The sequence below is a fragment of the Ziziphus jujuba genome, chromosome 1 (genome assembly GCF_031755915.1).
Source record: "Ziziphus jujuba cultivar Dongzao chromosome 1, ASM3175591v1".
NCBI classification, from domain to species: Eukaryota; Viridiplantae; Streptophyta; class Magnoliopsida; order Rosales; family Rhamnaceae; genus Ziziphus; species Ziziphus jujuba.
This window is the reverse complement of record NC_083379.1, coordinates 1,525,585-1,538,845: the sequence shown is the minus strand read 5'-3', so window position 1 is coordinate 1,538,845 and position 13,261 is coordinate 1,525,585. Positions and strand designations below refer to the sequence as shown.

Below are 13,261 nucleotides of genomic sequence, written 5' to 3'. Positions count from 1 at the left end.
TTTATTTTATTTTCTTTGTTTGGTTTTTAGAAATATTAATCAATCTGTTTTACTTTCAACTTCACATAACCAGTTAAAATATTTAAGAAGCATAACTGTTCTTGTTTTTGTTTTCTTTGCATTATTTGTATCAAGCGATGCAGAATCGTATTATGCGTCACCTGTTACCCTTTTATTTTATTTTATTTTTTTTTTGGTTTTCTAAAAATATTAGTCAATCTGTTTTACTTTCAACTTCAAATAACAGTTAAAAGAACATAACTATGATGGTTTTTGTTTTTTTTGTTTTTTTTTTTTTTGCATTATTTGTATCAAGCGACCCTTAAGCATTTTGTGTGTCGCCTGTTCACCTTTTATTTTATTTTATTTTTTTTGGTTTTCTAAAAATATTAATCAATCTGTTTTACTTTCAACATCAAATAACCAGTTAAAATATTTAAGCACATAACTGTGATGGTTTTTTTTTTTTTTTTTTTGCATTATTTGTATCAAGCGACACTAATGCTTATTATGTGTCGCCTGTTCACCTTTTATTTTATTTTATTTTATTTTTTGGTTTTCTAAAAATATAAATCAATCTGTTTTACTTTCAACTTTCAAATAACCAATTAAAACAGTTAAGCACATAACTATGATGGTTTTTGTTTTTTTTGCATTATTTGTATCACGCGACTCTCAAGCATACTGTGCATCTCCTGTTCACCTTTTATTTTCTTTTTACTTTTTTTTGTTTTCTAAAAATATTAATCAATCAGTTTTACTTTCTACTTCAAATAACCATTTAAAATTTTTAAGCAGCGTAACTGTGCTCGTTTTTTGTTTTTTTTTTTTTCCAATTTGTTTTGCAATATCAAGTGACGCACAAGCATTTTTTCCATTTTGTGTTTCTACTCTTTTAATTATTTTTAATTGTTTGAATTTTTGTAAAATTGGTATGTTTAAAACCAAAGTTCATGCAAAACAAATATTACCTTATGAGTGATTTTTACAAATTGGTCTACGATATTTTATATGTACAAACAAAAGCTATTAACAAAAGCTAGCTATTTCACTACCATGCATAGATATTCATTGGTTTGAGATACTTGTGATCATCGCTATTGTCCATTCATCTCTAAATTCGTTGACATTTTCAGCTTGTAACCAAGTGACACCTTCATACTGACCATGAGAAACTTATGTTAAAACATATACAAATAATCATAAATATTAATTATTACATAATAGAAATATGATGAAATCATTAAATTAATAATAATTTACCATTCCTCTTAAGTCCCGGGGAGGAACTTTGAACCTAATGATATCTCGCATTATCATCATAATATAGTAACCGCATTCCGTACTCCTGGGCTGCATCCGTGTCTAAATTTGCAAACAGTAAATTATGTGTAATATTAGATACGAATATATACAAATATTTAAATTAACTAACAACTAATAATGCTAAGTTTATATATAATAATTACCTTAGTATTTTGCCACCGAAATTTCTTTTCAGATGTCTTTCCTTGGTTCCATGCAATGAAGGAACTATATAGAAATATAAATATTGTATAAGATTATATTGTAGCTTCAAAAGTACAAATCCAATATAAGAACAATTAATTAAAAAAATTAGAGTGATTAACTTACTCGTCGATCAAAGTTTTTAGATCCTTATCAATTATATTCTTATGAGTCTTCAAAGAATCAAAAAACCATGCTATTGCTTTTATAAATCAACAACACATAACATCCAATGATTCCTAAAAATACCAATAAATATTTTAGTTAATATGATGTTTTTTGAAATTAATATTTTCATAACATAATTCAATTAAAACTAACACAATATTACCTTGCACAGTAAGGAAAGAACCATAGTTGATTATTTCTTGCATCTTGCCATCTACTCAATATATTTATCATCCGTTCATGAGGGTTTGCATGACCAACCGAAGCAATAATATCCGGATGAACAAAGCAATAATTCCCTTCGAAGGAGCCCGTCAATCCCTCACATAAATACCTACATAATCCGATTACAAGTAATTATAGTATTTATAATTAATTAAATTGAAGAATTAGTTATAAACACATCCAAATTTAGTTTACCTTATGTAGAACAAGATGCATTCGGAAGATAATTGTTGCATGTAACAAAAATAATTTATATCGCTCCTCGCTATGCCCAACATTGTTCTTCCCCAAAGATCTCTTTTTTCATATTAAAAAACCATAAATGATCGCTATCGACGTCCTTAAACCGACGTAGTAACTCTCGGATCGTTGGGGTAACGACTAAGGGATCAACATTATCAACTTGATCATTCTCAACATTTGACCTGTTCGAGCTTCCCTACAAATATCAACAAACAACATTTAAAGTAGAACAAAAATGAAATTATTTTAGACTTCATTATTATATATAGCTGCATCGAACAATACCTCCTCAGATGGCAAGATAACAAGATCTCTTGGCCATGCAACAAATGCACCTTCAGCATCACCGACACGTATGATGTCAAATGATGGAATAGGCAAAGGTGCAAATCCATCAATAACGTCATCAACAGCGACCTTATAATTTGTTGCACCTAGCTTCACACCATGGCACATATCCGTTGGCAGCGAAGGTACCAAAGTGCCACATGCTACTATATGGCCAACATTGCCTTGTGCAAGATTGCATTTTACACCCTGCAAAGTTAAAAAATAAAAAAATAAAAATTAATATATGTTCACATGATAATATTCCTTCAACTGAAAGACTCGATCCCATGACCTCATGGCAGTAGGTAGGGCTCTTCAACCATGGGAGCTCTATAGATAATAATAACCCACTTAAATATATATATATATATATATATATATATAATGAAATAATTACCTCAGGGTAGATCCGAGGAGCATCAACCCTAGATGTAGAGCAACATCATCGACTTGGGTTCCAGGAGCAGCAAGCCAGCAACATCATCGGTTGGGGGGTCCCTTGAGCAGTAACATCCTCGACTTGGGTCCTAGGAGCATCAACATCATTGGGTGGGGGGTCCCTTGAGCAGCAACATCATCGAATTGGGTCCCAGGAGCAACAACATCATCGGATGGATGAGTGAGTGACGGAATGTCAATACCACATGCCGATATGAGCGCATCAACTTGGGCAGTTGTCAGGACCCGTCCAGAATTCCTTCCCCGGAACCCTAGACAGCCCTGATCCCAGGGAAACCCTACCGAACCCTCCAACGGAAAATCCGACAGAGCCTCCCCTAAGGGATTTACTTACCACAATTTACCTGCACTGAAAACACACTTCGAAAAAACATCCCCTTATTCCTCCCACAAACTACAAATTGGTTCCACAAATTGCAGCACTTCAAAAATAAAACAACAGCAGCAACCCAGTGCATAAGAACAACAACACGTCCAATACAGTATACAGAGCATTATACAACAAATGTGAAATTTATAAAATGACAGATACGGAAACAATACAAGATAGAGAGGAAAAAGGGAAGAAAAACTGTTTGAACCTTCGGCAACGAACTGAGACGTTGGGCTCGCCCCGGACAATCAACGTCTCCAACCTGGACCTAGGGGAATGAAATTTAAGAGTGTGAGATGCTAATCATATCAGTGAGTGACCCTATCTACTATACAATATAATACCACGGTAATACAGTAGATAGATAATAATTAAATGGGAAAATAATAATTTCTCTCAAAACCCTTACAATTCTCTCAGTTGGAAAAGTTCCCCTTTTAAAACATTTTCACAAAACCCTTGTACGTACTTCCCAAAAACCAAGGAACCAAACAAATTAATAAACAACAAATAAACAAATAAATACCCCAAATATAAATAAACTGCAATAAATTATAATAAATAATTTTAGAACACCTTTGGGGTTTAAAACATTATTTGCAATTTACACCGACGCACCACACCATATACCGGTGATGCCCTCCGATACCCAGCGTCCTGAGCACCGACTGGCGGGGGGTTAAAGAGAGAAACCTGCAACGGTCACTTCGGCGTCCCGACAGTACCGCTGCTACAACCATCAACCCGGCCAAGGAGGGGGGCGGCTGTGCACAACAATAACCTTGCCTGCCCACGGTCCAATGGCAACTCACGGGTGAAGTAATAACCGCACGCTAAACCATATATAATAACCGCGTGCTACTACGTGTCCACACACCATACACCAGAACACCAATACTGTATGAGTGCGTCTAAAAATAAACACTAACAACCAACCGTACCATTTTTCCAAAAACCACCGTGGGAAGTATACCAAATTTTCACAAAACACTATCCCACATATTTTTATTAAATAAACCGGTACGAAACAGCGATAACAACAAACCACAATTTCCTCGAAATACGAGATGCAACCATAAAAATACCGCGGGCATAATTTATAAAATTTAAACAAATATTTTCGTAAAATATTTAACCCAAATATGCCCGAAAAATATTACTGAAAACCACGTACAAATACCACCGAAATACACTTTGCTCATGCATAATAAATAAATTAAACCACAATAAAACCATAACCCAATTGTACCACATGAGCATAAATTAAATACCAATTAAACATAATTAATTGCCCAAAAACGATATAAAATTCAGACGCAATTAATTACTGAAAATATAAATACCATTTAATCACAATAAAATAATAATAATCGGGAATTTCTAATGATCCAAAATTTTATTTAGCACCAATTGGTAAATATATATATAAAATAATATTTTTCCCGATTATATTTAAAATACGCCACATGAGCACAATTTACGGATATCAAATTAATACCACATAAATACAATTAATTACCCCAAAAATATTTTTAAAGGTGGGTCACTCACCTGGAGCACGCAATTAATCCAAGATCCACCACGGGATCAATTCTACGACTCACCGGTGCTCCTAGAACAAAATTCACAGACAATCAAATAAATTAATATTTTAATCGGGTAAATAATACCCGGTACCCGGGGGTCAAAACACAAACGTTAACCAAAATGGTCGAATAATATACCGAATCGAAGCTCGTGGAACGAGGATCACCAATCCGGTCTCCGTCGACCCCAATTCCGCCGGAGGTGGCCGGAATTTGGTCGGAAAGTTTCGACCGGTTTTCAATCCCTCGTATCTCGCAAACCGCTTCGAATTTTTGAGATTGGAGGCCATTTTTGAACTCAGGGGACCCAAAATAGGGGGAGAGGAGGCTTAATTCGGACTGGGCTGGCCGGAAAACACAAGAAAAGAGTAGAGAGAAATTCGACCGGCTGGCGGCTTCTCCGGCCCAATCGGCGCGCGTCCGGCGGCGGCTGGCCGTGAAAATTGGCGGCCAAGCTCGCCTCCTCCTTCCGCATGTCACTGGCCGGCGCGTGTACTGTATGGGTGGCCAAAATTTGAAAAAAATACGGTGAGAGAGAGGGACAGCCGGTGGGAGAAAAAAAAACACTGTGTGCGTTTTGGTGCTCGGGGAAGAAGAAGGAAGAAAAGGAAAAAAGAAAAGAAAAAGAAAAAGAAAAAAAGAAAGAAAAAAAAAAAAGAAAGAAAATGGTGTTTTCCCACGTGGGGAAAAGAAAAGAAAAAGAAAAAAGAAAAAGAAAAGAAAAAGGAAAAGAAAAAGAAAAAATAAATAAAATTAAAAATAATTAAACAATATTAATAATAATATTATTATTTAAAATAATAATTAAAATAATTTGATTTTACACATGGTTGACATGTGGCTTCTCAACATGGTGACACATGGCCACCTTCATTAAGTCACACGTGGCACATCGTTACGCGTTTAAAAATATAATAAAATAATACAGTATTTGAAAAACTTTACAGGTCCATAACTTTCAAACCACATGTCCAAATCGGACGTGCCGCTAGTCTACGGACTCGTATCGACGAGCACTACACAACCATGCATGAGTCAAAGCTCAACCTTGCATGAATAAAAAAGTCAACTCCGGCACCCCTTGGACAGTTTGGACCTCAACTTGTTTTGCTCAAAACTTTCAAACCGTAGCTTCGTTTTCAACGTGCTACCAGTCTACGAACTCGTGCCAACGTGTACTTCGTAACGGTACCTCGGTCAACCTAGAATTCCAACCGGCTCAAAAAGTCAACTTTTGACCCCTTCGGTCAACGGTCAACGGTCAACCTCGATCAACGTGCAAAAATTTCGACATGGTTCGGGACGGGGTGTTACAGCAGTGCTGTTGCTACTTGAATTTCTAACGATCACCACCAGACCTTTGAGCAGCATCTCATAGATTGCATTGTTTCCACTTCCCTCCGACTTGGTCTTTTTTTGTGAACTCGGCTTAAGAGTATGGAAAAAGTTAGTCACCGTGTATCCTTTGCCTCAACCCTTAAGCCTACCTCCATACTCCTCTTTTCCTAAAGCTTGTGTGAGGATATCCACCGGAGGTGAAGGCTAAATTTCTCCTTCTGTTGCCTTCTTCTTTAAGTCATTCTACAATATATTGTTTAAATTATTAAATATATCAGTTTATATAATAATGAACTAAATAATAATATATGCAACAAATATTCATAAAAAATACAATACTCATATTTTTTTCCGCTACATGTTCAGTTTCTTCATTTGCACATTTTCCATCCTTGCCCATACGTACCCGTATCCATAGGTCATCTCGGTCTACATAATCTTCAGTGTCTCTTTCATGTTGCTTCAAAAGTTACAAATAAATTAATTTTAATAATGCAAGTGATCAAGTAACAATGACAAAATTAATATGGTTAAATGTAAATAAAAATAAATTGCATACAATGGCTCTTTCTAATCTTGCGTAGCCCATTGCACCCATCCTATGCGGATACTTGTTTAATTGCCGTTTTTCCTAATATTTTTGACTTAATGCCTACAAAAGTTATAAACATACATATTAGAAAACCCAAATAATTTAAGTCACCATAACAAATTTTAATTTTTATATAAATAATAACAGCGTAATTTAATACAACATTAATGTGCATTACATAAAACTATACCTGAAATTTATCCAATAACCTTTGTTGTACAAAATCATCCCACACCTCTTGGCTTATGAATTCATACATTGAGGGTGTCTATGCTTCAACTTTTCGGGTGTGTCAATATATGGTCGAACAAAATATCTATATAAGTAAGTCTTAAATTTTCTCCATTTGTCATAACAATCTTTTAAAGTTACCTTCCTAAAACTATCATCTTTACCCGTATATTGCTGCAAAATTAAAATATATATATATATATATATATATTTAGTAACATTGATTGACAAGTAAATGCGGTAAGTTAGAAATGCAAGTAAAATGCACACAAGCTACAAATGCAAAAAAGGAATTATAAAATCTTCATCAATTAAATATGATTCATAATAAACAATATTTAACAATAATGCACTCCGTACCTTTATTGATGCCCATAGGTTATCTTTTAACCTATCTGACACATCTCTCCAATTAGGCATATTAATTGGTATTGTGCTCCTAGCCAACGAGCCCTCCAAATTGTTCAGTCGAACAGCCTCAGAGTTAATAGCAACTCCAACCTCATTATATTGAGGTTCCAAGCTTTTTGTTTCCCACCAAATACTTCCTAAAGCCTTTCATCGTTGTAGCCCCTCGTTTTCTATGCCTTGGGGATGACGTATTCGGTCTTTCCATATCACTGGATGGTGATCCAGCGCCATCCCCATCCGAGAGGACATGTTCATTAAAAGGATCCATAATTCTACATACAAAAAACATAAACACAAGTTAATATTACTAACAATATGAACATAGGGTGTAGTATAATTAATAAACCATTAATAACAATAATAAACGATAAATTCATGTAATTTATGTACCAAGTGATGCAGTAATAGTATCTTCTCTTAACATTTATCCCCTTTAACAGTCATTAACATTTTCAAACACGAAAGGCGACTAAATCACTAATGGATTTTGAGTCGTACAAACGATGTCATTTTAAGACCCACAACAGAGCACCATCTGTGATACCATTGACATTTCCCACGCAATTTATAAAGGCTATATCTTGAATTTAAACATATAAACACATAATACAAATATTAGCATATCATTTTGCTTTACATACAATCGAACCCCACTCAATAAATATAGCTATTTTTCCAAACAAAATTTAGCTAACCCATTGTCGACGACAAGACATGATTTTGACAACATAAAACCCCACCAAAATTACAATAATGAACAAATATTTTAAAAAAAAAAACCAGCAAACATAATATTTTTTTAAGCAACACATACACCACCGAACCCCAAAACGGATGAAAAACAGCACACCTTTACAAATCCAGTAATCAAGAGCAACTTCAAGCCACCACAGAAGGCAACGGTGATGACATGGTAGAAACTCAGCAACCCAATCCCGACAACGAGAGAGCATAAATGCCAGCCACCCAACCCCGTGATGGTGAAGTACACGACCCACCCAACATGGCGACAGCGACGGCCATGGCAAAAGGGTGAGGTGCTTCCAACCTAACCATCGGCAAGAAGAAGAAGCAGAGGAAGAAGGAACTTTGAAATTTAGGAAAGAAACCCACAAAATCCTTCAAACCCTTGAATGAAACACGAATGCCTAATGAGAGAGTGATCTTTCAAAATCTTCTCATGCTTCCTGGATTGCTTCCAACTCTCAAGTATCCATACTTGGAGTTAATTGTTGAAAAGAAAGCCCATCGAAAAACATGCCATTTTATTTTTAATATTTCTTGAATATTGGGGAATAAAAAATAGTTATTAAGAGCATTTTAGGGGCAAATAAAAATATATAAAGACACAAACAAAAGAAAAAATCAAAATACAAAAGAAAAAAAAAAGAAATTGGAATGGGCGACTCATAAAAAAGAAACTACGTCGCCTATCAAAAATTAAAAAGCATATAAACTTTAAGTGTTTTGAAAGTTTAAATAGAAAATAAAGTATACTTGAAAGAAAATCAGACTGATTAAAAAAATAAAAAACTCATTTATGTTGTTTAGATATTTTCACTGGTGATTTGATGCTGAAAGAAAATCAGATTGATTGGAAAAAAAAAACAAAAAAAAAATTTGCTAACTGGTGATGCAGAAATATGATTATGCGTCGCCTATTAAAATATGTAAAAATAATAATAATAATTTTTGTTGTTCAAATATTTTCACTGGTAATTTGATGCTGAAAGAAAATTAGATTGATTAATCAAAAAGAGCACCCAAAAAAAAAAATTGCTAACAAGCGACGCATAGTTATGCGTCACTTGTTACCATGCTTTTGTGAAAAAAAAAATGTTCAGTAAATAAGTTGCTTAAATATTTTCACAGGATATTTGATGTTGTAAAGTAAATCAGATTAATTAAAAAAAAAATTTAAAAATTGATAAAAGGCGATACGGAAATATGCTTATGCATCCCCTATTAAAAATATGTAAAAAAAAAAAAATGTTGTTTAAATATTTTCACTAGTGACTTGATGCTGAAAGAAAATCAGATTGATTAATCAAAAAGAGAACCAAAAAAAAACAAAACAAAATATATTGCTAACAAGCAACGCATAACTATGGTTATGCGTCGCGTGTTACCATGCTTTTGTAAACAAAAAAAGAAAAAAAATATTCACTTAATAAGTTGCTTAAATATTTTTAAGGATATTTGATGTTGTAAATAAAATCAGATTGATTTAAAAAAAAAAACCAAAAAAAATAAATTGCTAACAAGCTACGCGAAAATGTGATTATATGTCGCCTATTAAAAAAATGTAAAAAAATAAATAAATAATTTTTGTTGTTTAAATATTTTCACTGGCGATTTAATGCTGAAAGAAAATCAGATTGATTAATCAAAAGAAGCAATAAAAAAAATTATAAATTGCTAACAAGCGTCAATAAAAAATAATCAAAAGAAAAGAAGGTTTCTCCTTTTTTAGATAGAAAAAATCATTTGGATTATTTTTCTACAAAACGTCAATAAAACAAGGGGATAAACTAATTAATTAATTAATAAAAACACAAAAGCACACGGGATAAGCTTATATATTAGCTCTATTAATATTGCCTCTTGATTCATATGTGATAGGCTTTTAATTATGAAAAATCAATATATATATATATATATATATATATATTTTGTCCTTTAGGAATATATAAGCAAGAAAGGCACGCCTACATGTCCACAACAAACTAATAAACATCCTTTGTAATTTTGTCATTCTTCTTTTCGCAACATACACATATCAAATTTGATTGTAGGATTAGTTAACTATATGTATTCTATTTTATTCTACTAGACTTTATAGCGCACCACAATTACATATAATTAATCAGGCGCTAGATGTACCTCTAGAAAATTATAGCATATGTCTCATTGTCACCTTTGATAATTTTCTTGTTTTCCCCTACGGATTTACATTTCTACCTGATATCATTATAGAAATGCTCCTTGAAGCTTTCCATATGCTCCACATATAAATCCATTTTCACAAGCAAAGATCCATCTCCATCAGGGTTGGAAAGAATGGATGATTCTCCATCACAATTGTCAGGACCCGTTCAATATCCCTTCCCGAAACTCTAGACCAATTCTGATCCCAGAGAGACCCTACCAAACCGTCCTATGGAAAATCTGACAGCATATCCCCTAAGGGTAAAACATGCCCAAAATTTACCTGCAAGAAAATGTATTCCTATATACTACCACTTTATCCCTCCCACCTTATTACAAATAAATTCCACAAATGGCAGCACTTCGATAACAAATTAGATATAATATATATATATACAATGGAAATAATTTACTAAGTAAACAACCAAAATATACCATCATAGGTTCATGATCGCCCACATCACCCACTTAGTGCTGCAAATCTCAAATACATTTCACATCGTTTTAAAAATATACCAATGTGTAATATAGAAAGAAAGATAAATTAACCACTATATCAACAATAATAATAATAATACCAACCATTTAATGCTAATAATGATATTAATTTAACTCATTTGAGGCTATCAACAGTCATCCCACATGCCCAAAGGCTATCGTGTGGTATCATATTACCACACCTGTCCAAGGGCTGTCATACTCGCCCGATGGCTGTCATTTGCCCAATGACTATTATACTTGCCCGATGGCCATATTTCTCATCCGTTGGTTGTGATACTTGTTCAATGCTATAGTATGAAAATCACGATAATAATAATAAAATAAAAATAAATAATGACAATAATAAAATAATAATAATAATAATAATCATGATGATGATTATGATGATAATATTAGTAATAATAAAAATAATTGTAAACATAATTCTGATAAATAATAATTGTACTATTAATAACGAGAATAATATTAATAATAGTAATGACAATAAAAGGAATTAAGTATAATGTTAGAAAATCAGGTTACGAATAAATAGAAAAGACGAGGTCAAACAATATTTTAAATTCAAAATATATTATGAAATATGTACTCGTATTGGGGGTACAAACAATACCCTCCAACATGCAATGCAATCCATGCTTCCAGCTGTCGCCGGCACCTTGCTACCAATACAGTCCGGGATGGTTGCCTAGATTGGCCGTCCAATCCCCTGAACTCGTAGGCAACAGAGTTACGAGGCTATGTCAGGACCCGTCAAAAATTCCTGACCGGAACCCTAGACAAGTCTTAATCCCAGGGAAACCCTACCGGATCCTCCAATAGAAAATCCGGCAGAACCTCCCCTAAGGGTTGGACTTACCACAATTTTCCTGCACTGAAAATACACTTCTATGTACACCACCTTATTCCTTCCACATTACTACAATTTAAGTTCCACAACTAGCAGCACTTCGATAACAAATTATATAAAAGCCATATAATGGAATCAATTTAGTAAGTAACAAATTAAGATATATCATCAGAGATTCTCGTCTGCCCACACCACCCACTTAGTGCTGCACATGTCAATTACACTTCAATATCGTGTTAAAAATATGCCAATGCGTAACATAGAAGAAAGGTAAAACAACATCACATTAACAACAAAATAAAAACAATAACAACGTTTTAATGATACTGGTATTAATGTAACTTGCCTTAGGGCTATGGTATTCTCATACATGCATTAATGTAACTTTCCCGAGGGCTATCACATAACCACACCTGCCAAAGGGCTATCTCACCTACCCAAAGGCTACCATTTGTTTAAGAACTCTTATACTTACCCGATGGCTATCTTTCTTGCCCGTAGGCTGTTATACTTATCCGAAGGTATCATATGGTAGTAATAATAATATAATAACATCGATTAAGAATATTGGTAAGAAATTAAATCACAATTAGATAACATAACATAAATACATAAAATCATATCTTAAAATCCATAGCATAAAATGAAATATGCATGCTCGTAATGGAGATACGTACGATACCTCTTGACATGCTATGTGATCCATGATTCCAGCTGTCGCCGGTACTTTGCTACCAATACAAATCAGGGTGGTTTCCTATATTGGCCGTCCGATCCCCTAGACTCGTAGGCAACATGATTATGGGGCTAGCTCTACATGGACCACATTGGTTCGCCGTCTCCGTATGGTGCGGTATATGCAGTATAATATCAAATAAGATAACATACAAATATATGTACGAACATAAAAAAAATACCTGATGCACCATACTATATACCAGTGGTGCCCGAAGGTACCCAGCATCCCGAGCACCGACTGATGGAAGGTTAAAGAGAGAAACTTGCATGCGGTCGCTTCGGCATCCCGACAGCGCCGCTGCTTAAACCGGCATCTCAGCCATGGAGGGGGGTAGCTTATGGCCAATATCAAGCTTGCCTGCTCTCGATCCGATGGCAACTCACGGGATACATTACAACTTGCACGCTCATCCACATATACAGTACAGAACACCGGTACGTGTATGGGTGTATCTAAAATAAATAACCATATTTATAATTAAAATACGCAATTTTTCCAAAATTCACCGTGGGAATTATACCATTTTTTCAAATTCACCGTCCCATATTTTTCTTAAATAATACCAGCATAAATCCACCGATAATAATATACAAATAATTTTTTCCCAAATCCTAAAATCAATTAAATAATATTCGAAGGGCATAGTTATATAATTTGAAACCACCAAACTTAACCAATATTTTCCTCGAAATATTTAAAGCCAAATCATGCCCAAAAATAATATTAAAATCTAAATACACTTAATTAAATGAAAACACCTTGCTCATACGTAATGAATACC

At 34.0% G+C, this 13,261-nt stretch overlaps 1 long non-coding RNA gene across 1 annotated transcript; it reads right to left on the bottom strand.

Annotated features, from left to right (window-relative positions):
- Positions 1 to 3,489: 3,489 nt before the first annotated feature.
- Positions 3,490 to 5,157, bottom strand: LOC132803386 (uncharacterized). Its single transcript, XR_009638584.1, has 3 exons — positions 5,032 to 5,157; positions 4,859 to 4,919; positions 3,490 to 3,575 (listed from the first exon to the last, which is right to left on the bottom strand). It is a non-coding gene; the product is annotated as an uncharacterized LOC132803386 (long non-coding RNA).
- Between the last annotated feature and the right edge of the window lie 8,104 nt (positions 5,158 to 13,261).